General features: G+C 48.1%; 1 non-coding gene and 52 pseudogenes across 1 annotated transcript; all 53 read right to left on the bottom strand.

Moving 5' to 3' along the window:
* Positions 1–4,543: 4,543 nt before the first annotated feature.
* On the bottom strand, positions 4,544–4,719 carry LOC143762488 (U2 spliceosomal RNA; annotated as a pseudogene).
* A 177-nt stretch (positions 4,720–4,896) lies between these two features.
* Positions 4,897–5,072, bottom strand: LOC143762110 (U2 spliceosomal RNA; annotated as a pseudogene).
* Positions 5,073–5,237: 165 nt separating this feature from the next.
* LOC143759409 (U2 spliceosomal RNA) lies at positions 5,238–5,425 on the bottom strand. Its single transcript, XR_013212217.1, has one exon. It is a non-coding gene; the product is annotated as a U2 spliceosomal RNA (small nuclear RNA).
* Positions 5,426–5,602: 177 nt separating this feature from the next.
* Positions 5,603–5,778, bottom strand: LOC143759349 (U2 spliceosomal RNA; annotated as a pseudogene).
* Positions 5,779–5,952: 174 nt separating this feature from the next.
* LOC143760250 (U2 spliceosomal RNA) lies at positions 5,953–6,131 on the bottom strand (annotated as a pseudogene).
* Positions 6,132–6,305: 174 nt separating this feature from the next.
* LOC143761478 (U2 spliceosomal RNA) lies at positions 6,306–6,484 on the bottom strand (annotated as a pseudogene).
* A 177-nt stretch (positions 6,485–6,661) lies between these two features.
* LOC143759987 (U2 spliceosomal RNA) lies at positions 6,662–6,837 on the bottom strand (annotated as a pseudogene).
* Positions 6,838–7,013: 176 nt separating this feature from the next.
* Positions 7,014–7,190, bottom strand: LOC143763068 (U2 spliceosomal RNA; annotated as a pseudogene).
* A 177-nt stretch (positions 7,191–7,367) lies between these two features.
* Positions 7,368–7,543, bottom strand: LOC143761661 (U2 spliceosomal RNA; annotated as a pseudogene).
* A 177-nt stretch (positions 7,544–7,720) lies between these two features.
* Positions 7,721–7,896, bottom strand: LOC143761359 (U2 spliceosomal RNA; annotated as a pseudogene).
* A 177-nt stretch (positions 7,897–8,073) lies between these two features.
* On the bottom strand, positions 8,074–8,249 carry LOC143760450 (U2 spliceosomal RNA; annotated as a pseudogene).
* Positions 8,250–8,426: 177 nt separating this feature from the next.
* On the bottom strand, positions 8,427–8,602 carry LOC143763201 (U2 spliceosomal RNA; annotated as a pseudogene).
* A 177-nt stretch (positions 8,603–8,779) lies between these two features.
* On the bottom strand, positions 8,780–8,955 carry LOC143763148 (U2 spliceosomal RNA; annotated as a pseudogene).
* A 177-nt stretch (positions 8,956–9,132) lies between these two features.
* Positions 9,133–9,308, bottom strand: LOC143761366 (U2 spliceosomal RNA; annotated as a pseudogene).
* A 175-nt stretch (positions 9,309–9,483) lies between these two features.
* On the bottom strand, positions 9,484–9,661 carry LOC143759492 (U2 spliceosomal RNA; annotated as a pseudogene).
* Positions 9,662–9,838: 177 nt separating this feature from the next.
* Positions 9,839–10,014, bottom strand: LOC143759683 (U2 spliceosomal RNA; annotated as a pseudogene).
* Positions 10,015–10,191: 177 nt separating this feature from the next.
* LOC143761714 (U2 spliceosomal RNA) lies at positions 10,192–10,367 on the bottom strand (annotated as a pseudogene).
* A 177-nt stretch (positions 10,368–10,544) lies between these two features.
* Positions 10,545–10,720, bottom strand: LOC143759367 (U2 spliceosomal RNA; annotated as a pseudogene).
* A 177-nt stretch (positions 10,721–10,897) lies between these two features.
* On the bottom strand, positions 10,898–11,073 carry LOC143760969 (U2 spliceosomal RNA; annotated as a pseudogene).
* A 177-nt stretch (positions 11,074–11,250) lies between these two features.
* LOC143762765 (U2 spliceosomal RNA) lies at positions 11,251–11,426 on the bottom strand (annotated as a pseudogene).
* Positions 11,427–11,601: 175 nt separating this feature from the next.
* Positions 11,602–11,779, bottom strand: LOC143759493 (U2 spliceosomal RNA; annotated as a pseudogene).
* A 177-nt stretch (positions 11,780–11,956) lies between these two features.
* LOC143760191 (U2 spliceosomal RNA) lies at positions 11,957–12,132 on the bottom strand (annotated as a pseudogene).
* Positions 12,133–12,306: 174 nt separating this feature from the next.
* Positions 12,307–12,485, bottom strand: LOC143762647 (U2 spliceosomal RNA; annotated as a pseudogene).
* A 177-nt stretch (positions 12,486–12,662) lies between these two features.
* LOC143759988 (U2 spliceosomal RNA) lies at positions 12,663–12,838 on the bottom strand (annotated as a pseudogene).
* Positions 12,839–13,015: 177 nt separating this feature from the next.
* LOC143818822 (U2 spliceosomal RNA) lies at positions 13,016–13,191 on the bottom strand (annotated as a pseudogene).
* Positions 13,192–13,368: 177 nt separating this feature from the next.
* Positions 13,369–13,544, bottom strand: LOC143759684 (U2 spliceosomal RNA; annotated as a pseudogene).
* A 177-nt stretch (positions 13,545–13,721) lies between these two features.
* LOC143760970 (U2 spliceosomal RNA) lies at positions 13,722–13,897 on the bottom strand (annotated as a pseudogene).
* A 175-nt stretch (positions 13,898–14,072) lies between these two features.
* Positions 14,073–14,250, bottom strand: LOC143759496 (U2 spliceosomal RNA; annotated as a pseudogene).
* A 177-nt stretch (positions 14,251–14,427) lies between these two features.
* Positions 14,428–14,603, bottom strand: LOC143759685 (U2 spliceosomal RNA; annotated as a pseudogene).
* A 177-nt stretch (positions 14,604–14,780) lies between these two features.
* Positions 14,781–14,956, bottom strand: LOC143760467 (U2 spliceosomal RNA; annotated as a pseudogene).
* Positions 14,957–15,131: 175 nt separating this feature from the next.
* LOC143759497 (U2 spliceosomal RNA) lies at positions 15,132–15,309 on the bottom strand (annotated as a pseudogene).
* A 177-nt stretch (positions 15,310–15,486) lies between these two features.
* Positions 15,487–15,662, bottom strand: LOC143760468 (U2 spliceosomal RNA; annotated as a pseudogene).
* A 175-nt stretch (positions 15,663–15,837) lies between these two features.
* Positions 15,838–16,015, bottom strand: LOC143759498 (U2 spliceosomal RNA; annotated as a pseudogene).
* A 177-nt stretch (positions 16,016–16,192) lies between these two features.
* On the bottom strand, positions 16,193–16,368 carry LOC143759686 (U2 spliceosomal RNA; annotated as a pseudogene).
* Positions 16,369–16,545: 177 nt separating this feature from the next.
* LOC143760971 (U2 spliceosomal RNA) lies at positions 16,546–16,721 on the bottom strand (annotated as a pseudogene).
* A 177-nt stretch (positions 16,722–16,898) lies between these two features.
* On the bottom strand, positions 16,899–17,074 carry LOC143759368 (U2 spliceosomal RNA; annotated as a pseudogene).
* A 177-nt stretch (positions 17,075–17,251) lies between these two features.
* On the bottom strand, positions 17,252–17,427 carry LOC143760973 (U2 spliceosomal RNA; annotated as a pseudogene).
* Positions 17,428–17,604: 177 nt separating this feature from the next.
* Positions 17,605–17,780, bottom strand: LOC143759687 (U2 spliceosomal RNA; annotated as a pseudogene).
* A 177-nt stretch (positions 17,781–17,957) lies between these two features.
* Positions 17,958–18,133, bottom strand: LOC143760726 (U2 spliceosomal RNA; annotated as a pseudogene).
* Positions 18,134–18,310: 177 nt separating this feature from the next.
* Positions 18,311–18,486, bottom strand: LOC143761985 (U2 spliceosomal RNA; annotated as a pseudogene).
* A 175-nt stretch (positions 18,487–18,661) lies between these two features.
* Positions 18,662–18,839, bottom strand: LOC143759499 (U2 spliceosomal RNA; annotated as a pseudogene).
* A 177-nt stretch (positions 18,840–19,016) lies between these two features.
* On the bottom strand, positions 19,017–19,192 carry LOC143760578 (U2 spliceosomal RNA; annotated as a pseudogene).
* Positions 19,193–19,366: 174 nt separating this feature from the next.
* Positions 19,367–19,545, bottom strand: LOC143762649 (U2 spliceosomal RNA; annotated as a pseudogene).
* A 177-nt stretch (positions 19,546–19,722) lies between these two features.
* LOC143762417 (U2 spliceosomal RNA) lies at positions 19,723–19,898 on the bottom strand (annotated as a pseudogene).
* Positions 19,899–20,074: 176 nt separating this feature from the next.
* On the bottom strand, positions 20,075–20,251 carry LOC143761507 (U2 spliceosomal RNA; annotated as a pseudogene).
* A 177-nt stretch (positions 20,252–20,428) lies between these two features.
* On the bottom strand, positions 20,429–20,604 carry LOC143759989 (U2 spliceosomal RNA; annotated as a pseudogene).
* A 177-nt stretch (positions 20,605–20,781) lies between these two features.
* LOC143762111 (U2 spliceosomal RNA) lies at positions 20,782–20,957 on the bottom strand (annotated as a pseudogene).
* Positions 20,958–21,134: 177 nt separating this feature from the next.
* On the bottom strand, positions 21,135–21,310 carry LOC143762720 (U2 spliceosomal RNA; annotated as a pseudogene).
* Positions 21,311–21,487: 177 nt separating this feature from the next.
* LOC143761403 (U2 spliceosomal RNA) lies at positions 21,488–21,663 on the bottom strand (annotated as a pseudogene).
* Positions 21,664–21,840: 177 nt separating this feature from the next.
* Positions 21,841–22,016, bottom strand: LOC143763918 (U2 spliceosomal RNA; annotated as a pseudogene).
* Positions 22,017–22,193: 177 nt separating this feature from the next.
* On the bottom strand, positions 22,194–22,369 carry LOC143761194 (U2 spliceosomal RNA; annotated as a pseudogene).
* A 177-nt stretch (positions 22,370–22,546) lies between these two features.
* LOC143760974 (U2 spliceosomal RNA) lies at positions 22,547–22,722 on the bottom strand (annotated as a pseudogene).
* A 177-nt stretch (positions 22,723–22,899) lies between these two features.
* LOC143759688 (U2 spliceosomal RNA) lies at positions 22,900–23,075 on the bottom strand (annotated as a pseudogene).
* Positions 23,076–23,173: the final 98 nt, after the last annotated feature.

The raw sequence follows: 23,173 nt of genomic DNA on the forward strand, positions 1-23,173 counted from the left end.
ATTGCCAAAAATTTCGGAAATGGTCCGTGCTGACACATTGGAACGAGTGTGCACTGGCCGCTAATTTTAGAAATGGCCTTTCTGAAGCCATTAAGAATGTTATGGTGGGTTTTCCCATTCCCACAGGTCTGAATGATACTATGGCACTGGCTATTCAAATTGACCGGCGGTTGCGGGAGCGCAAAACCGCAAATTCCCTCATGGTGTTGTCTGAACAGACACCTGATTTAATGCAATGTGATAGAATCCTGACTAGAAATGAGCGGAAAATTCATAGACGCCGGAATGGCTTGTGCTACTACTGTGGTGATTCTACACATGTTATCTCAGCATGCTCTAAACGTATAGCTAAGGTTGTTAGTCCTGTCACCGTTGGTAATTTGCAACCTAAATTTATTCTGTCTGTAACTTTGATTTGCTCACTGTCGTCTTATCCTGTCATGGCGTTTGTAGATTCAGGTGCTGCCCTGAGTCTTATGGATCTGTCATTTGCTAAGCGCTGTGGTTTTACTCTTGAACCATTGGAAAATCCTATTCCTCTCAGGGGTATTGATGCTACGCCATTGGCAGCAAATAAACCGCAGTATTGGACACAAGTTACCATGTGCATGACTCCTGAACACCGCGAGGTGATACGTTTCCTGGTTTTACATAAAATGCATGATTTGGTTGTTTTAGGGCTGCCATGGTTACAGACCCATAATCCAGTCCTGGACTGGAAGGCTATGTCAGTCTCAAGTTGGGGCTGTCGTGGTATTCATGGGGATTCCCTGCCTGTGTCTATTGCTTCTTCTACGCCTTCGGAAGTTCCTGAGTATTTGTCTGATTATCAGGATGTCTTCAGTGAGTCTGAGTCCAGTGCACTGCCTCCTCATAGGGACTGTGACTGTGCTATAGATTTGATCCCTGGCAGTAAATTTCCTAAGGGAAGACTGTTTAATCTGTCGGTACCCGAACATACCGCTATGCGTTCATATATCAAGGAGTCTCTGGAGAAAGGACATATTCGTCCGTCTTCTTCCCCTCTTGGTGCGGGATTCTTTTTTGTGGCAAAAAAGGACGGATCTTTGAGGCCTTGTATTGATTATCGGCTTTTAAATAAGATCACTGTCAAATTTCAGTATCCTTTACCGCTGTTGTCTGACTTGTTTGCCCGGATTAAGGGTGCCAAGTGGTTCACCAAGATAGACCTTCGTGGTGCGTACAACCTTGTGCGCATTAAGCAAGGTGATGAATGGAAAACCGCATTCAATACGCCCGAAGGTCATTTTGAGTACTTGGTGATGCCTTTTGGGCTCTCCAATGCGCCTTCAGTTTTTCAGTCCTTTATGCATGACATCTTCCGGAAGTATCTGGATAAATTTTTGATTGTTTATCTGGATGATATTTTGGTTTTTTCTGATAATTGGGATTCACATGTGGAGCAGGTCAGGTTGGTCTTTAAAATTTTGCGTGAAAATTCTTTGTTTGTCAAGGGCTCAAAGTGTCTCTTTGGTGTACAGAAGGTTCCCTTTTTGGGGTTCATTTTTTCCCCTTCTGCTGTGGAGATGGACCCAGTCAAGGTCCGAGCTATTCTTGATTGGACTCAGCCCTCGTCTGTTAAGAGTCTTCAGAAATTCTTGGGTTTCGCTAACTTCTACCGTCGTTTTATCGCTAATTTTTCTAGCATTGTGAAACCTTTGACGGATATGACCAAGAAGGGCTCCGATGTAGCCAACTGGGCTCCTGCTGCCGTGGAGGCTTTCCAGGAGTTGAAACGCCGGTTTACTTCGGCGCCTGTTTTGTGCCAGCCCGATGTCTCACTTCCCTTTCAGGTTGAGGTGGATGCTTCAGAGATTGGAGCGGGGGCCGTTTTGTCGCAGAGAGGCCCTGGTTGCTCTGTTATGAAACCTTGTGCCTTTTTCTCTAGGAAGTTTTCGCCTGCCGAGCGAAATTATGATGTGGGCAATCGGGAGTTGTTGGCCATGAAATGGGCATTTGAGGAGTGGCGTCATTGGCTCGAGGGTGCTAAGCATCGTGTGGTGGTCTTGACTGATCACAAAAATCTGATGTATCTCGAGTCTGCTAAACGCCTTAATCCGAGACAGGCCCGCTGGTCATTGTTTTTCTCCCGCTTTGATTTTGTTGTCTCGTATTTACCAGGTTCAAAGAATGTGAAGGCCGATGCTCTTTCTAGGAGCTTTGTGCCTGATGCTCCTGAAGTCGCTGATCCTGTTGGTATTCTTAAAGATGGAGTTATCTTGTCAGCTATTTCTCCGGATCTGCGACGTGTGTTGCAGAGATTTCAGGCGGATAGGCCTGAGTCTTGTCCACCTGACAGACTGTTTGTCCCGGATAAGTGGACCAGCAGAGTCATTTCCGAGGTTCATTCCTCGGTGTTGGCAGGTCACCCGGGAATTTTTGGCACCAGAGATCTGGTGGCCAGGTCCTTTTGGTGGCCTTCTTTGTCAAGGGATGTGCGGTCATTTGTGCAGTCCTGTGGGACTTGTGCTCGAGCTAAGCCTTGCTGTTCTCGTGCCAGCGGTTTGCTCTTGCCCTTGCCTGTCCCGAAGAGACCTTGGACACATATCTCCATGGATTTCATTTCTGATCTTCCGCTATCTCAGGGCATGTCCGTTATCTGGGTGATATGTGATCGCTTCTCCAAGATGGTCCATTTGGTTCCTTTGCCTAAGCTGCCTTCCTCTTCCGATCTGGTTCCTGTGTTTTTCCAGAACGTGGTTCGTTTGCACGGCATCCCTGAGAATATTGTGTCAGACAGAGGATCCCAGTTCGTTTCCAGGTTCTGGCGATCCTTTTGTAGTAGGATGGGCATTGATTTGTCGTTTTCGTCTGCTTTCCATCCTCAGACTAATGGACAGACGGAGCGAACCAATCAGACTTTGGAGGCTTATTTGAGGTGTTTTGTCTCTGCTGATCAGGACGATTGGGTGACATTCTTGCCGTTGGCTGAGTTTGCCCTTAATAATCGGGCTAGTTCCGCCACCTTGGTTTCGCCTTTTTTCTGCAACTCTGGTTTCCATCCTCGCTTTTCTTCGGGTCATGTGGAGCCTTCTGACTGTCCTGGGGTGGATTCTGTGGTGGATAGGTTGCAGCGGATCTGGAATCATGTGGTGGACAACTTGAAGTTGTCACAGGAGAGGGCTCAGCGCTTTGCCAACCGCCGCCGCGGTGTGGGTCCCCGACTACGCGTTGGGGATTTGGTGTGGCTTTCTTCCCGCTTTGTTCCTATGAAGGTCTCCTCTCCCAAGTTTAAACCTCGTTTTATTGGGCCTTACAAGATATTGGAAATCCTTAATCCTGTATCTTTTCGTCTGGATCTTCCTGTGTCGTTTGCTATTCACAATGTATTTCATAGGTCCTTGTTGCGGCGGTACATTGTGCCTGTAGTTCCTTCTGCCGAGCCTCCTGCTCCGGTGTTGGTTGAGGGCGAGTTGGAGTACGTGGTGGAGAAGATCTTGGATTCTCGCCTCTCCAGGCGGAGGCTTCAGTACCTGGTCAAGTGGAAGGGCTATGGTCAGGAGGATAATTCCTGGGTGGTCGCCTCTGATGTTCATGCGGCCGATATAGTTCGTGCCTTTCATGCCGCTCATCCTGATCGCCCTGGTGGTCGTGGTGAGGGTTCGGTGACCCCTCACTAAGGGGGGGGTACTGTTGTGAATTCGCTTTTTGCTCCCTCTAGTGGTTACTAGTTTTTTGACTCTGGTTTTTCTGTCATTCCTTTTATCCGCACCTGGGTCGTTAGTTAGGGGTGTTGCTATTTAAGCTCCCTGGACCTTCAGTTCAATGCCTGGCAACGTAGTTATCAGAGCTAGTCTGCTGTGCTCTTGTCTACTGATCCTGGTTCCAGTTATATCAGCTAAGTCTGCCTTTTTGCTTTTTGCTTTTTGTTTTGGTTTTGTATTTTTGTCCAGCTTGTTCCAAATCTATATCCTGATCTTTGCTGGAAGCTCTAGGGGGCTGGTGTTCTCCCCCCGGACCGTTAGACGGTTCGGGGGTTCTTGAATTTCCAGTGTGGATTTTGATAGGGTTTTTGTTGACCATATAAGTTACCTTTCTTTATTCTGCTATCAGTAAGCGGGCCTCTCTGTGCTAAACCTGGTTCATTTCTGTGTTTGTCATTTCCTCTTACCTCACCGTTATTATTTGTGGGGGGGCTTCTATCCAGCTTTGGGGTTCCCTTCTCTGGAGGCAAGAAAGGTCTTTGTTTTTCCTCTACTAGGGGTAGTTAGATTCTCCGGCTGGAGCGTGTCATCTAGAATCATCGTAGGAATGATCCCCGGCTATTTCTAGTGTTGGCGTTAGGAGTAGATATATGGTCAACCCAGTTACCACTGCCCTATGAGCTGGTTTTTTGTATTCTGCAGACTTCCACGTTCCTCTGAGACCCTCGCCATTGGGGTCATAACACGAAACCCACTGTGGAGACATAGCAAAAGATTGCCGCAGGGAAGACATTTTCCAGAAACTCTGGAAGCTCTGTAGATGACAGTTCTGCGGTGTGCGTGTGTTCAAGCTGTGCACAACGCGTTTTGAATCTGCATAACCACACCCTCCATCCCCATTGTGACAGCACGTGAAGGTTCCATGCGACAAAGCAAGCTCCATTTCCAGCTCCCTATTCCAAAAATCCATTTAATATATGGTCCCCAAATAGGGGACGTATCAGATAAGAACAGACTCTACGCTTGATCTTGAGCCATTTGGCCGAGAAGCGATGATCAGAAATGGTTTGCCACTTGGGCCGCACCAAGGCCTACAACCAAAACCCACTGTGGAGACATAGCAAAAGATTGCCGCAGGGAAGACATTTTCCAGAAACTTTGGAAGCTCTGTAGATGACAGTTCTGCGGTGTGCGTGTGTTCAAGCTGTATACAACGCGTTTCGAATCTGCATAACCACACCCTCCATCCCCATTGTGACAGCACGTGAAGGTTCCGTGCGACAAAGCAAGCTCCATTGCCAGCTCCCTATTCCAAAAATCCATTTAATATATGGTCCCCAAATAGGGGACGTATCAGATAAGAACAGACTCTACGCTTGATCTTGAGCCATTTGGCCGAGAAGCGATGATCAGAAATGGTTTGCCACTTGGGCCGCACCAAGGCCTACAACCGAAACCCACTGTGGAGACATAGCAAAAGATTGCCGCAGGGAAGACATTTTCCAGAAACTCTGGAAGCTCTGTCGATGACAGTTCTGCGGTGTGCGTGTGTTCAAGCTGTGCACAACGCATTTTGAATCTGCATAACCACACCCTCCATCCAAATTGTGACAGCATGTGAAGGTTCCGTCCGACGAAGCAAGCTCCATTTCCAGCTCCCTATTCCAAAAATCCATTTAATATATGGTCCCCAAATAGGGGACGTATCACATAAGAACAGACACTACGCTTGATCTTGAGCCATTTGGCCGAGAAGCGATGATCAGAAATGGTTTGCCACTTAGGCCTCACCAAGGCCTACAACCGTAACCCACTGTGGAGACATAGCAAAAGATTGCCGCAGGGAAGACATTTTCCAGAAACTCTGGAAGCTCTGTAGATGACAGTTCTGCGGTGTGCGTGTGTTCAAGCTGTGCACAACGCGTTTTGAATCTGCATAACCACACCCTCCATCCCCATTGTGACAGCACGTGAAGGTTCTGTGCGACAAAGCAAGCTCCATTTCCAGCTCCCTATTCCAAAAATCTATTTAATATATGGTCCCCAAATAGGGGACGTATCAGATAAGAACAGACACTACGCTTGATCTTGAGCCATTTGGCCGAGAAGCGATGATCAGAAATGGTTTGCCACTTGGGCCGCACCAAGGCCTACAACCGAAACCCACTGTGGAGACATAGCAAAAGATTGCCGCAGAGAAGACATTTTCCAGAAACTCTGGCAGCTTTGTCGATGACAATTCTGCGGTGTGCGTGTGTTCAAGCTGTGCACAACGCGTTTTGAATCTGCATAATCACACCCTCCATCCCCATTGTGACAGCACGTGAAGGTTCCGTGTGACAAAGCAAGCTCCATTTCCAGCTCCCTATTCCAAAAATCCATTTAATATATGGTCCCCAAATAGGGGACGTATCAGATAAGAACAGACACTACGCTTGATCTTGAGCCATTTGGCCGAGAAGCGATGATCAGAAATGGTGTGCCACTTGGGCCGCACCAAGGCCTACAACCGAAACCCACTGTGGAGACATAGCAAAAGATTGCCGCAGGGAAGACATTTTCCAGAAACTCTGGAAGCTCTGTAGATGACAGTTCTGCGGTGTGCGTGTGTTCAAGCTGTGCACAACGCGTTTTGAATCTGCATAACCACACCCTCCATCCCCATTGTGACAGCACGTGAAGGTTCCGTGCGACAAAGCAAGCTCCATTTCCAGTTCCCTATTCCAAAAATCTATTTAATATATGGTCCCCAAATAGGGGACGTATCAGATAAGAACAGACACTACGCTTGATCTTGAGCCATTTGGCCGAGAAGCGATGATCAGAAATGGTTTGCCACTTGGGCTGCCCCAAGGCCTACAACCGAAACCCACTGTGGAGACATAGCAAAAGATTGCCGCAGGGAAGACATTTTCCAGAAACTCTGGAAGCTCTGTCGATGACAGTTCTGCGGTGTGCGTGTGTTCAAGCTGTGCACAACGCGTTTTGAATCTGCATAACCACACCCTCCATCCCCATTGTGACAGCACGTGAAGGTTCCGTGCGACAAAGCAAGCTCCATTTCCAGCTCCCTATTCCAAAAATCCATTTAATATATGGTCCCCAAATAGGGGACGTATCAGATAAGAACAGACACTACGCTTGATCTTGAGCCATTTGGCCGAGAAGCGATGATCAGAAATGGTGTGCCACTTGGGCCGCACCAACGCCTACAACCGAAACCCACTGTGGAGACATAGCAAAAGATTGCCGCAGGGAAGACATTTTCCAGAAACTCTGGAAGCTCTGTAGATGACAGTTCTGCGGTGTGCGTGTGTTCAAGCTGTGCACAACGCGTTTTGAATCTGCATAACCACACCCTCCATCCCCATTGTGACAGCAAGTGAAGGTTCCGTGCGACAAAGCAAGCTCCATTTCCAGTTCCCTATTCCAAAAATCTATTTAATATATGGTCCCCAAATAGGGTACGTATCAGATAAGAACAGACACTACGCTTGATCTTGAGCCATTTGTCCGAGAAGCGATGATCAGAAATGGTTTGCCACTTGGGCCGCACCAACGCCTACAACCGAAACCCACTGTGGAGACATAGCAAAAGATTGCCGCAGGGAAGACATTTTCCAGAAACTCTGGAAGCTCTGTAGATGACAGTTCTGCGGTGTGCGTGTGTTCAAGCTGTGCACAACGCGTTTTGAATCTGCATAACCACACCCTCCATCCCCATTGTGACAGCACGTGAAGGTTCCATGCGACAAAGCAAGCTCCATTTCCAGCTCCCTATTCCAAAAATCTATTTAATATATGGTCCCCAAATAGGGGACCTATCAGATAAGAACAGACACTACGCTTGATCTTGAGCCATTTGGCCGAGAAGCGATGATCAGAAATGGTTTGCCACTTGGGCCGCACAAAGGCCTACAACCGAAACCCACTGTGGAGACATAGCAAAAGATTGCCACAGGGAAGACATTTTCCAGAAACTCTGGAAGCTCTGTAGATGACAGTTCTGCGGTGTGCGTGTGTTCAAGCTGTGCACAACGCGTTTTTAATCTGCATAACCACACCCTCCATCCCCATTGTGACAGCACGTGAAGGTTCCATGCGACAAAGCAAGCTCCATTTCCAGCTCCCTATTCCAAAAATCTATTTAATATATGGTCCCCAAATAGGGGACGTATCAGATAAGAACAGACACTACGCTTGATCTTGAGCCATTTGGCCGAGAAGCGATGAACAGAAATGATTTGCCACTTGGGCCGCACCAAGGCCTACAACCGAAACCCACTGTGGAGACATAGCAAAAGATTGCCGCAGGGAAGACATTTTCCAGAAACTCTGGAAGCTCTGTAGATGACAGTTCTGCGGTGTGCGTGTGTTCAAGCTGTGCACAACGCGTTTTGAATCTGCATAACCACACCCTCCATCCCCATTGTGACAGCACGTGAAGGTTCCGTGCGACAAAGCAAGCTCCGTTTCCAGCTCCCTATTCCAAAAATCTATTTAATATATGGTCCCCAAATAGGGGACGTATCAGATAAGAACAGACACTACGCTTGATCTTGAGCCATTTGGCCGAGAAGCGATGATCAGAAATGGTTTGCCATTTGGGCCGCACCAAGGCCTACAACCGAAACCCACTGTGGAGACTTAGCAAAAGATTGCCGCAGGGAAGACATTTTCCAGAAACTCTGGAAGCTCTGTAGATGACAGTTCTGCGGTGTGCGTGTGTTCAAGCTGTGCACAACGCGTTTTGAATCTGCATAACCACACCCTCCATCCCCATTGTGACAGCACGTGAAGGTTCCGTGCGACAAAGCAAGCTCCATTTCCAGCTCCCTATTCCAAAAATCCATTAAATATATGGTCCCCAAATAGGGGACGTATCAGATAAGAACAGACTCTACGCTTGATCTTGAGCCATTTGTCCGGGAAGCGATGATCAGAAATGGTTTGCCACTTGGGCCGCACCAAGGCCTACAACCGAAACCCACTGTGGAGACATAGCAAAAGATTGCCGCAGGGAAGACATTTTCCAGAAACTTTGGAAGTTCTGTAGATGACAGTTCTGCGGTGTGCGTGTGTTCAAGCTGTATACAACGCGTTTCGAATCTGCATAACCACACCCTCCATCCCCATTGTGACAGCACGTGAAGGTTCCGTGCGACAAAGCAAGCTCCATTTCCAGCTCCGTATTGCAAAAATCCATTTAATATATGGTCCCCAAATAGGGGACGTATCAGATAAGAACAGACTCTACGCTTGATCGTGAGCTATTTGGCCGAGAAACGATGATCAGAAATGGTTTGCCACTTGGGCCGCACCAAGGCCTACAACCAAAACCCACTGTGGAGACATAGCAAAAGATTGCCGCAGGGAAGACATTTTCCAGAAACTCTGGAAGCTCTGTAGATGACAGTTCTGCGGTGTGCGTGTGTTCAAGCTGTGCACAATGCGTTTCGAATCTGCATAACCACACCCTCCATCCCCATTGTGACAGCACGTGAAGGTTCCGTGTGACAAAGCAAGCTCCATTTCCAGCTCCCTATTCCAAAAATCCATTTAATATATGGTCCCCAAATAGGGGACGTATCAGATAAGAACAGACACTACGCTTGATCTTGAGCCATTTGGCCGAGAAGCAATGAACAGAAATGGTTTGCCACTTGGGCCGCACCAAGGCCTACAACCGAAACCCACTGTGGAGACATAGCAAAAGATTGCCGCAGGGAAGACATTTTCCAGAAACTCTGGAAGCTCTGTCGATGACAGTTCTGCGGTGTGCGTGTGTTCAAGCTGTGCACAACGCGTTTTGAATCTGCATAACCACACCCTCCATCCCCATTGTGACAGCATGTGAAGGTTCCGTCCGACGAAGCAAGCTCCATTTCCAGCTCCGTTTTCCAAAAATCCATTTAATATATGGTCCCCAAATAGGGGACGTATCAGATAAGAACAGACACTACGCTTGATCTTGAGCCATTTGGCCGAGAAGCGATGATCAGAAATGGTTTGCCACTTGGGCCGCACCAAGGCCTAAAACCGAAACCCACTGTGGAGACATAGCAAAAGATTGCCGCAGGGAAGACATTTTCCAGAAACTCTGGAAGCTCTGTCGATGACAGTTCTGCGGTGTGCGTGTGTTCAAGCTGTGCACAACGCGTTTTGAATCTGCATAACCACACCCTCCATCCCCATTGTGACAGCACGTGAAGGTTCCGTGCGACAAAGCAAGCTCCATTTCCAGCTCCCTATTCCAAAAATCTATTTAATATATGGTCCCCAAATAGGGGACGTATCAGATAAGAACAGACACTACGCTTGATCTTGAGCCATTTGGCCGAGAAGCGATGATCAGAAATGGTTTGCCACTTGGGCCGCACCAAGGCCTACAACCGAAACCCACTGTGGAGACATAGCAAAAGATTGCCGCAGGGAAGACATTTTCCAAAAACTCTGGAAGCTCTGTAGATGACAGTTCTGCGGTGTGCGTGTGTTCAAGCTGTGCACAACGCGTTTTGAATCTGCATAACCACACCCTCCATCCCCATTGTGACAGCACGTGAAGGTTCCGTGTGACAAAGCAAGCTCCATTTCCAGCTCCCTATTCCAAAAATCCATTTAATATATGGTCCCCAAATAGGGAACGTATCAGATAAGAACAGACACTACGCTTGATCTTGAGCCATTTGGCCGAGAAGCGATGATCAGAAATGGTTTGCCACTTGGGCCGCACCAAGGCCTAAAACCGAAACCCACTGTGGAGACATAGCAAAAGATTGCCGCAGGGAAGACATTTTCCAGAAACTCTGGAAGCTCTGTCGATGACAGTTCTGCGGTGTGCGTGTGTTCAAGCTGTGCACAACGCGTTTTGAATCTGCATAACCACACCCTCCATCCCCACTGTGACAGCACGTGAAGGTTCCGTGCGACAAAGCAAGCTCCATTTCCAGCTCCCTATTCCAAAAATCTATTTAATATATGGTCCCCAAATAGGGGACGTATCAGATAAGAACAGACACTACGCTTGATCTTGAGCCATTTGGCCGAGAAGCGATGATCAGAAATGGTTTGCCACTTGGGCCGCACCAAGGCCTACAACCGAAACCCACTGTGGAGACATAGCAAAAGATTGCCGCAGGGAAGACATTTTCCAGAAACTCTGGAAGCTCTGTCGATGACAGTTCTGCAGTGTGCGTGTGTTCAAGCTGTGCACAACGCGTTTTGAATCTGCATAACCACACCCTCCATCCCCATTGTGACAGCACGTGAAGGTTCCGTGTGACAAAGCAAGCTCCATTTCCAGCTCCCTATTCCAAAAATCCATTTAATATATGGTCCCCAAATAGGGGACGTATCAGATAAGAACAGACACTACGCTTGATCTTGAGCCATTTGGCCGAGAAGCGATGATCAGAAATGGTTTGCCACTTGGGCCGCACCAAGGCCTACAACCGAAACCCACTGTGGAGACATAGCAAAAGATTGCCGCAGGGAAGACATTTTCCAGAAACTCTGGAGGTTCTGTAGATGATAGTTCTGCGGTGTGCGTGTGTTCAAGCTGTGCACAACGCGTTTTGAATCTGCATAACCACACCCTCCATCCCCATTGTGACAGCACGTGAAGGTTCCGTGCGACAAAGCATGCTCCATTTCCAGCTCCCTATTCCAAAAATCTATTTAATATATGGTCCCCAAATAGGGGACATATCAGATAAGAGCAGACACTACGCTTGATCTTGAGCCATTTGGCCAAGAAGCGATGATCAGAAATGGTTTGCCACTTGGGCCGCACCAAGGCCTACAACCGAAACCCACTGTGGAGACATAGCAAAAGATTGCCGCAGGGAAGACATTTTCCAGAAACTCTGGAAGCTCTGTCGATGACAGTTCTGCGGTGTGCGTGTGTTCAAGCTGTGCACAACGCGTTTTGAATCTGCATAACCACACCCTCCATCCCCATTGTGACAGCATGTGAAGGTTCCGTCCGACGAAGCAAGCTCCATTTCCAGCTCCGTTTTCCAAAAATCCATTTAATATATGGTCCCCAAATAGGGGACGTATCAGATAAGAACAGACACTACGCTTGATCTTGAGCCATTTGGCCGAGAAGCGATGATCAGAAATGGTTTGCCACTTAGGCCTCACCAAGGCCTACAACCGTAACCCACTGTGGAGACATAGCAAAAGATTGCCGCAGGGAAGACATTTTCCAGAAACCCTGGAAGCTCTGTAGATGACAGTTCTGCGGTGTGCGTGTGTTCAAGCTGTGCACAACGCATTTTGAATCTGCATAACCACACCCTCCATCCTCATTGTGACAGCACGTGAAGGTTCTGTGCGACAAAGCAAGCTCCATTTCCAGCTCCCTATTCCAAAAATCTATTTAATATATGGTCCCCAAATAGGGGACGTATCAGATAAGAACAGACACTACGCTTGATCTTGAGCCATTTGGCCGAGAAACGATGATCAGAAATGGTTTGCCACTTGGGCCGCACCAAGGCCTACAACCGAAACCCACTGTGGAGACATAGCAAAAGATTGCCGCAGGGAAGACATTTTCCAGAAACTCTGGAAGCTTTGTCGATGACAGTTCTGCGGTGTGCGTGTGTTCAAGCTGTGCACAACGCGTTTTGAATCTGCATAATCACACCCTCCATCCCCATTGTGACAGCACGTGAAGGTTCCGTGTGACAAAGCAAGCTCCATTTCCAGCTCCCTATTCCAAAAATCCATTTAATATATGGTCCCCAAATAGGGGACGTATCCGAGAAGAACAGACACTACGCTTGATCTTGAGCCATTTGGCCGAGAAGCGATGATCAGAAATGGTTTGCCACTTGGGCCGCCCCAAGGCCTACAACTGAAACCCACTGTGGAGACATAGCAAAAGATTGCCGCAGGGAAGACATTTTCCAGAAACTCTGGAAGCTCTGTAGATGACAGTTCTGCGGTGTGCGTGTGTTCAAGCTGTGCACAACGCGTTTTGAATCTGCATAACCACACCCTCCATCCCCATTGTGACAGCACGTGAAGGTTCCGTGCGACAAAGCAAGCTCCATTTCCAGCTCCCTATTCCAAAAATCCATTTAATATATGGTCCCCAAATAGGGGACGTATCAGATAAGAACAGACACTACGCTTGATCTTGAGCCATTTGGCCGAGAAGCGATGATCAGAAATGGTGTGCCACTTGGGCCGCACCAAGGCCTACAACCGAAACCCACTGTGGAGACATAGCAAAAGATTGCCGCAGGGAAGACATTTTCCAGAAACTCTGGAAGTTCTGTAGATGACAGTTCTGCGGTGTGCGTGTGTTCAAGCTGTGCACAACGCGTTTTGAATCTGCATAACCACACCCTCCATCCCCATTGTGACAGCAAGTGAAGGTTCCGTGCGACAAAGCAAGCTCCATTTCCAGCTCCCTATTCCAAAAATCCATTTAATATATGGTCCCCAAATAGGGGACGTATCAGATAAGAACAGACACTACGCTTGATCTTGAGCCATTTGGCCGAGAAGCGATGATCAGAAATGGTTTGCCACTTGGGCCGCACCAAGGCCTAAAACCGAAACCCACTGTGGAGACATAGCAAAAGATTGCCGCAGGGAAGACATTTTCCAGAAACTCTGGAAGCTCTGTCGATGACAGTTCTGCGGTGTGCGTGTGTTCAAGCTGTGCACAACGCGTTTTGAATCTGCATAACCACACCCTCCATCCCCATTGTGACAGCACGTGAAGGTTCCGTGCGACAAAGCAAGCTCCATTTCCAGCTCCCTATTCCAAAAATCTATTTAATATATGGTCCCCAAATAGGGGACGTATCAGATAAGAACAGACACTACGCTTGATCTTGAGCCATTTGGCCGAGAAGCGATGATCAGAAATGGTTTGCCACTTGGGCCGCACCAAGGCCTACAACCGAAACCCACTGTGGAGACATAGCAAAAGATTGCCGCAGGGAAGACATTTTCCAGAAACTCTGGAAGCTCTGTCGATGACAGTTCTGCAGTGTGCGTGTGTTCAAGCTGTGCACAACGCGTTTTGAATCTGCATAACCACACCCTCCATCCCCATTGTGACAGCACGTGAAGGTTCCGTGTGACAAAGCAAGCTCCATTTCCAGCTCCCTATTCCAAAAATCCATTTAATATATGGTCCCCAAATAGGGGACGTATCAGATAAGAACAGACACTACGCTTGATCTTGAGCCATTTGGCCGAGAAGCGATGATCAGAAATGGTTTGCCACTTGGGCCGCACCAAGGCCTACAACCGAAACCCACTGTGGAGACATAGCAAAAGATTGCCGCAGGGAAGACATTTTCCAGAAACTCTGGAAGCTCTGTCGATGACAGTTCTGCGGTGTGCGTGTGTTCAAGCTGTGCACAACGCGTTTTGAATCTGCATAACCACACCCTCCATCCCCATTGTGACAGCATGTGAAGGTTCCGTCCGACGAAGCAAGCTCCATTTCCAGCTCCGTTTTCCAAAAATCCATTTAATATATGGTCCCCAAATAGGGGACGTATCAGATAAGAACAGACACTACGCTTGATCTTGAGCCATTTGGCCGAGAAGCGATGATCAGAAATGGTTTGCCACTTGGGCCGCACCAAGGCCTAAAACCGAAACCCACTGTGGAGACATAGCAAAAGATTGCCGCAGGGAAGACATTTTCCAGAAACTCTGGAAGCTCTGTCGATGACAGTTCTGCGGTGTGCGTGTGTTCAAGCTGTGCACAACGCGTTTTGAATCTGCATAACCACACCCTCCATCCCCATTGTGACAGCACGTGAAGGTTCCGTGCGACAAAGCAAGCTCCATTTCCAGCTCCCTATTCCAAAAATCTATTTAATATATGGTCCCCAAATAGGGGACGTATCAGATAAGAACAGACACTACGCTTGATCTTGAGCCATTTGGCCGAGAAGCGATGATCAGAAATGGTTTGCCACTTGGGCCGCACCAAGGCCTACAACCGAAACCCACTGTGGAGACATAGCAAAAGATTGCCGCAGGGAAGACATTTTCCAGAAACTCTGGAAGTTCTGTAGATGATAGTTCTGCGGTGTGCGTGTGTTCAAGCTGTGCACAACGCGTTTTGAATCTGCATAACCACACCCTCCATCCCCATTGTGACAGCACGTGAAGGTTCCGTGCGACAAAGCAAGCTCCATTTCCAGCACCCTATTCCAAAAATCTATTTAATATATGGTCCCCAAATAGGGGACATATCAGATAAGAGCAGACACTACGCTTGATCTTGAGCCATTTGGCCAAGAAGCGATGATCAGAAATGGTTTGCCACTTGGGCCGCACCAAGGCCTACAACCGAAACCCACTGTGGAGACATAGCAAAAGATTGCCGCAGGGAAGACATTTTCCAGAAACTCTGGAAGCTCTGTCGATGACAGTTCTGCGGTGTGCGTGTGTTCAAGCTGTGCACAACGCGTTTTGAATCTGCATAACCACACCCTCCATCCCCATTGTGACAGCATGTGAAGGTTCCGTCCGACGAAGCAAGCTCCATTTCCAGCTCCGTTTTCCAAAAATCCATTTAATATATGGTCCCCAAATAGGGGACGTATCAGATAAGAACAGACACTACGCTTGATCTTGAGCCATTTGGCCGAGAAGCGATGATCAGAAATGGTTTGCCACTTGGGCCGCACCAAGGCCTACAACCGAAACCCACTGTGGAGACATAGCAAAAGATTGCCGCAGGGAAGACATTTTCCAAAAACTCTGGAAGCTCTGTAGATGACAGTTCTGCGGTGTGCGTGTGTTCAAGCTGTGCACAACGCGTTTTGAATCTGCATAACCACACCCTCCATCCCCATTGTGACAGCACGTGAAGGTTCCGTGCGACAAAGCAAGCTCCATTTCCAGCACCCTATTCCAAAAATCTATTTAATATATGGTCCCCAAATAGGGGACATATCAGATAAGAGCAGACACTACGCTTGATCTTGAGCCATTTGGCCAAGAAGCGATGATCAGAAATGGTTTGCCACTTGGGCCGCACCAAGGCCTACAACCGAAACCCACTGTGGAGACATAGCAAAAGATTGCCGCAGGGAAGACATTTTCCAGAAACTCTGGAAGCTCTGTCGATGACAGTTCTGCGGTGTGCGTGTGTTCAAGCTGTGCACAACGCGTTTTGAATCTGCATAACCACACCCTCCATCCCCATTGTGACAGCATGTGAAGGTTCCGTCCGACGAAGCAAGCTCCATTTCCAGCTCCGTTTTCCAAAAATCCATTTAATATATGGTCCCCAAATAGGGGACGTATCAGATAAGAACAGACACTACGCTTGATCTTGAGCCATTTGGCCGAGAAGCGATGATCAGAAATGGTTTGCCACTTGGGCCGCACCAAGGCCTAAAACCGAAACCCACTGTGGAGACATAGCAAAAGATTGCCGCAGGGAAGACATTTTCCAGAAACTCTGGAAGCTCTGTCGATGACAGTTCTGCGGTGTGCGTGTGTTCAAGCTGTGCACAACGCGTTTTGAATCTGCATAACCACACCCTCCATCCCCATTGTGACAGCACGTGAAGGTTCCGTGCGACAAAGCAAGCTCCATTTCCAGCTCCCTATTCCAAAAATCTATTTAATATATGGTCCCCAAATAGGGGACGTATCAGATAAGAACAGACACTACGCTTGATCTTGAGCCATTTGGCCGAGAAGCGATGATCAGAAATGGTTTGCCACTTGGGCCGCACCAAGGCCTACAACCGAAACCCACTGTGGAGACATAGCAAAAGATTGCCGCAGGGAAGACATTTTCCAAAAACTCTGGAAGCTCTGTAGATGACAGTTCTGCGGTGTGCGTGTGTTCAAGCTGTGCACAACGCGTTTTGAATCTGCATAACCACACCCTCCATCCCCATTGTGACAGCACGTGAAGGTTCCGTGTGACAAAGCAAGCTCCATTTCCAGCTCCCTATTCCAAAAATCCATTTAATATATGGTCCCCAAATAGGGGACGTATCAGATAAGAACAGACACTACGCTTGATCTTGAGCCATTTGGCCGAGAAGCGATGATCAGAAATGGTTTGCCACTTGGGCCGCACCAAGGCCTAAAACCGAAACCCACTGTGGAGACATAGCAAAAGATTGCCGCAGGGAAGACATTTTCCAGAAACTCTGGAAGCTCTGTCGATGACAGTTCTGCGGTGTGCGTGTGTTCAAGCTGTGCACAACGCGTTTTGAATCTGCATAACCACACCCTCCATCCCCACTGTGACAGCACGTGAAGGTTCCGTGCGACAAAGCAAGCTCCATTTCCAGCTCCCTATTCCAAAAATCTATTTAATATATGGTCCCCAAATAGGGGACGTATCAGATAAGAACAGACACTACGCTTGATCTTGAGCCATTTGGCCGAGAAGCGATGATCAGAAATGGTTTGCCACTTGGGCCGCACCAAGGCCTACAACCGAAACCCACTGTGGAGACATAGCAAAAGATTGCCGCAGGGAAGACATTTTCCAAAAACTCTGGAAGCTCTGTAGATGACAGTTCTGCGGTGTGCGTGTGTTCAAGCTGTGCACAACGCGTTTTGAATCTGCATAACCACACCCTCCATCCCCATTGTGACAGCACGTGAAGGTTCCGTGTGACAAAGCAAGCTCCATTTCCAGCTCCCTATTCCAAAAATCCATTTAATATATGGTCCCCAAATAGGGGACGTATCAGATAAGAACAGACACTACGCTTGATCTTGAGCCATTTGGCCGAGAAGCGATGATCAGAAATGGTTTGCCACTTGGGCCGCACCAAGGCCTAAAACCGAAACCCACTGTGGAGACATAGCAAAAGATTGCCGCAGGGAAGACATTTTCCAGAAACTCTGGAAGCTCTGTCGATGACAGTTCTGCGGTGTGCGTGTGTTCAAGCTGTGCACAACGCGTTTTAAATCTGCATAACCACACCCTCCATCCCCATTGTGACAGCACGTGAAGGTTCCGTGCGACAAAGCAAGCTCCATTTCCAGCTCCCTATTCCAAAAATCTATTTAATATATGGTCCCCAAATAGGGGACGTATCAGATAAGAACAGACACTACGCTTGATCTTGAGCCATTTGGCCGAGAAGCGATGATCAGAAATGGTTTGCCACTTGGGCCGCACCAAGGCCTACAACCGAAACCCACTGTGGAGACATAGCAAAAGATTGCCGCAGGGAAGACATTTTCCAGAAACTCTGGAAGCTCTGTCGATGACAGTTCTGCAGTGTGCGTGTGTTCAAGCTGTGCACAACGCGTTTTGAATCTGCATAACCACACCCTCCATCCCCATTGTGACAGCACGTGAAGGTTCCGTGTGACAAAGCAAGCTCCATTTCCAGCTCCTTATTCCAAAAATCCATTTAATATATGGTCCCCAAATAGGGGACGTATCAGATAAGAACAGACACTACGCTTGATCTTGAGCCATTTGGCCGAGAAGCGATGATCAGAAATGGTTTGCCACTTGGGCCGCACCAAGGCCTACAACCGAAACCCACTGTGGAGACATAGCAAAAGATTGCCGCAGGGAAGACATATTCCAGAAACTCTGGAGGTTCTGTAGATGATAGTTCTGCGGTGTGCGTGTGTTCAAGCTGTGCACAACGCGTTTTGAATCTGCATAACCACACCCTCCATCCCCATTGTGACAGCACGTGAAGGTTCCGTGCGACAAAGCAAGCTCCATTTCCAGCTCCCTATTCCAAAAATCTATTTAATATATGGTCCCCAAATAGGGGACATATCAGATAAGAGCAGACACTACGCTTGATCTTGAGCCATTTGGCCAAGAAGCGATGATCAGAAATGGTTTGCCACTTGGGCCGCACCAAGGCCTACAACCGAAACCCACTGTGGAGACATAGCAAAAGATTGCCGCAGGGAAGACATTTTCCAGAAACTCTGGAAGCTCTGTCGATGACAGTTCTGCGGTGTGCGTGTGTTCAAGCTGTGCACAACGCGTTTTGAATCTGCATAACCACACCCTCCATCCCCATTGTGACAGCATGTGAAGGTTCCGTCCGACGAAGCAAGCTCCATTTCCAGCTCCGTTTTCCAAAAATCCATTTAATATATGGTCCCCAAATAGGGGACGTATCAGATAAGAACAGACACTACGCTTGATCTTGAGCCATTTGGCCGAGAAGCGATGATCAGAAATGGTTTGCCACTTAGGCCTCACCAAGGCCTACAACCGTAACCCACTGTGGAGACATAGCAAAAGATTGCCGCAGGGAAGACATTTTCCAGAAACCCTGGAAGCTCTGTAGATGACAGTTCTGCGGTGTGCGTGTGTTCAAGCTGTGCACAACGCATTTTGAATCTGCATAACCACACCCTCCATCCCCATTGTGACAGCACGTGAAGGTTCTGTGCGACAAAGCAAGCTCCATTTCCAGCTCCCTATTCCAAAAATCTATTTAATATATGGTCCCCAAATAGGGGACGTATCAGATAAGAACAGACACTACGCTTGATCTTGAGCCATTTGGCCGAGAAACGATGATCAGAAATGGTTTGCCACTTGGGCCGCACCAAGGCCTACAACCGAAACCCACTGTGGAGACATAGCAAAAGATTGCCGCAGGGAAGACATTTTCCAGAAACTCTGGAAGCTTTGTCGATGACAGTTCTGCGGTGTGCGTGTGTTCAAGCTGTGCACAACGCGTTTTGAATCTGCATAATCACACCCTCCATCCCCATTGTGACAGCACGTGAAGGTTCCGTGTGACAAAGCAAGCTCCATTTCCAGCTCCCTATTCCAAAAATCCATTTAATATATGGTCCCCAAATAGGGGACGTATCCGAGAAGAACAGACACTACGCTTGATCTTGAGCCATTTGGCCGAGAAGCGATGATCAGAAATTGTTTGCCACTTGGGCCGCACCAAGGCCTACAACTGAAACCCACTGTGGAGACATAGCAAAAGATTGCCGCAGGGAAGACATTTTCCAGAAACTCTGGAAGCTCTGTAGATGACAGTTCTGCGGTGTGCGTGTGTTCAAGCTGTGCACAACGCGTTTTGAATCTGCATAACCACACCCTCCATCCCCATTGTGACAGCACGTGAAGGTTCCGTGCGACAAAGCAAGCTCCATTTCCAGCTCCCTATTCCAAAAATCCATTTAATATATGGTCCCCAAATAGGGGACGTATCAGATAGGAACAGACACTACGCTTGATCTTGAGCCATTTGGCCGAGAAGCGATGATCAGAAATGGTGTGCCACTTGGGCCGCACCAAGGCCTACAACCGAAACCCACTGTGGAGACATAGCAAAAGATTGCCGCAGGGAAGACATTTTCCAGAAACTCTGGAAGTTCTGTAGATGACAGTTCTGCGGTGTGCGTGTGTTCAAGCTGTGCACAACGCGTTTTGAATCTGCATAACCACACCCTCCATCCCCATTGTGAAAGCAAGTGAAGGTTCCGTGCGACAAAGCAAGCTCCATTTCCAGTTCCCTATTCCAAAAATCTATTTAATATATGGTCCCCAAATAGGGTACGTATCAGATAAGAACAGACACTACGCTTGATCTTGAGCCATTTGGCCGAGAAGCGATGATCAGAAATGGTTTGCCACTTGGGCCGCACCAAGGCCTACAACCGAAACCCACTGTGGAGACATAGCAAAAGATTGCCGCAGGGAAGACATTTTCCAGAAACTCTGGAAGCTCTGTAGATGACAGTTCTGCGGTGTGCGTGTGTTCAAGCTGTGCACAACGCGTTTTGAATCTGCATAACCACACCCTCCATCCCCATTGTGACAGCACGTGAAGGTTCCGTGCGACAAAGCAAGCTCCATTTCCAGCTCCCTATTCCAAAAATCCATTTAATATATGGTCCCCAAATAGGGGACGTATCAGATAAGAACAGACACTACGCTTGATCTTGAGCCATTTGGCCGAGAAGCGATGATCAGAAATGGTTTGCCACTTGGGCCGCACCAAGGCCTACAACCGAAACCCACTGTGGAGACATAGCAAAAGATTGCCGCAGGGAAGACATTTTCCAGAAACTTTGGAAGCTCTGTAGATGACAGTTCTGCGGTGTGCGTGTGTTCAAGCTGTATACAACGCGTTTCGAATCTGCATAACCACACCCTCCATCCCCATTGTGACAGCACGTGAAGGTTCCGTGCGACAAAGCAAGCTCCATTGCCAGCTCCCTATTCCAAAAATCCATTTAATATATGGTCCCCAAATAGGGGACGTATCAGATAAGAACAGACTCTACGCTTGATCTTGAGCCATTTGGCCGAGAAGCGATGATCAGAAATGGTTTGCCATTTGGGCCGCACCAAGGCCTACAACCGAAACCCACTGTGGAGATATAGCAAAAGATTGCCGCAGGGAAGACATTTTCCAGAAACTCTGGAAGCTCTGTAGATGACAGTTCTGCGGTGTGCGTGTGTTCAAGCTGTGCACAACGCGTTTTGAATCTGCATAACCACACCCTCCATCCCCATTGTGACAGCACGTGAAGGTTCCGTGCGACAAAGCAAGCTCCATTTCCAGCATCCTATTCCAAAAATCCATTTAATATATGGTCCCCAAATAAGGGACGTATCAGATAAGAACAGACTCTACGCTTGATCTTGAGCCATTTGGCCGAGAAGCGATGATCAGAAATGGTTTGCCACTTGGGCCGCACCAAGGCCTACAACCGAAACCCACTGTGGAGACTTAGCAAAAGATTGCCGCAGGGAAGACATTTTCCAGAAACTCTGGAAGCTCTGTAGATGACAGTTCTGCGGTGTGCGTGTGTTCAAGCTGTGCACAACGCGTTTCGAATCTGCATAACCACACCCTCCATCCCCATTGTGACAGCACGTGAAGGTTCCGTGTGACAAAGCAAGCTCCATTTCCAGCTCCCTATTCCAAAAATCCATGTAATATATGGTCCCCAAATAGGGGACGTATCAGATAAGAACAGACACTACGCTTGATCTTGAGCCATTTGGCCGAGAAGCGATGATCAGAAATGGTTTGCCACTTGGGCCGCACCAAGGCCTACAACCGAAACCCACTGTGGAGACATAGCAAAAGATTGCAGCAGGGAAGACATTTTCCAGAAACTCTGGAAGCTCTGTCGATGACAGTTCTGTGGTGTGCGTGTGTTCAAGCTGTGCACAACGCGTTTTGAATCTGCATAACCACACCCTCCATCCCCATTGTGACAGCACGTGAAGGTTCCGTGCGACGAAGCAAGCTCCATTTCCAGCTCCCTATTCCAAAAATCCATTTAATATATGGTCCCCAAATAGGGGACGTATCAGATAAGAACAGACACTACGCTTGATCTTGAGCCATTTGGCCGAGAAGCGATGATCAGAAATGGTTTGCCACTTGGGCCACACCAAGGCCTACAACCGAAACCCACTGTGGAGACATAGCAAAAGATTGCCGCAGGGAAGACATTTTCCAGAAACTCTGGAAGCTCTGTAGATGACAGTTCTGCGGTGTGCGTGTGTTCAGGCTGTGCACAACGCGTTTTGAATCTGCATAACCACACCCTCCATCCCCATTGTGACAGCACGTGAAGGTTCCGTGCGACAAAGCAAGCTCCATTTCCAGCTCCCTATTCCAAAAATCTATTTAATATATGGTCCCCAAATAGGGGACGTATCAGATAAGAACAGACACTACACTTGATCTTGAGCCATTTGGCCGAGAAGCGATGATCAGAAATGGTTTGCCACTTGGGCCGCACCAAGGCCTACAACCGAAACCCACTGTGGAGACATAGCAAAAGATTGCCGCAGGGAAGACATTTTCCAAAAACTCTGGAAGCTCTGTAGATGACAGTTCTGCGGTGTGCGTGTGTTCAAGCAGTGCACAACGCGTTTTGAATCTGCATAACCACACCCTCCATCCCCATTGTGACAGCACGTGAAGGTTCCGTGTGACAAAGCAAGCTCCATTTCCAGCTCCCTATTCCAAAAATCCATTTAATATATGGTCCCCAAATAGGGGACGTATCAGATAAGAACAGACACTACGCTTGATCTTGAGCCATTTGGCCGAGAAGCGATGATCAGAAATGGTTTGCCACTTGGGCCGCACCAAGGCCTAAAACCGAAACCCACTGTGGAGACATAGCAAAAGATTGCCGCAGGGAAGACATTTTCCAGAAACTCTGGAAGCTCTGTCGATGACAGTTCTGCGGTGTGCGTGTGTTCAAGCTGTGCACAACGCGTTTTGAATCTGCATAACCACACCCTCCATCCCCATTGTGACAGCACGTGAAGGTTCCGTGCGACAAAGCAAGCTCCATTTCCAGCTCCCTATTCCAAAAATCTATTTAATATATGGTCCCCAAATAGGGGACGTATCAGATAAGAACAGACACTACGCTTGATCTTGAGCCATTTGGCCGAGAAGCGATGATCAGAAATGGTTTGCCACTTGGGCCGCACCAAGGCCTACAACCGAAACCCACTGTGGAGACATAGCAAAAGATTGCCGCAGGGAAGACATTTTCCA

The sequence above is a fragment of the Ranitomeya variabilis genome, chromosome 3 (assembly GCF_051348905.1).
Source record: "Ranitomeya variabilis isolate aRanVar5 chromosome 3, aRanVar5.hap1, whole genome shotgun sequence".
Lineage (NCBI taxonomy): Eukaryota > Metazoa > Chordata > Amphibia > Anura > Dendrobatidae > Ranitomeya > Ranitomeya variabilis.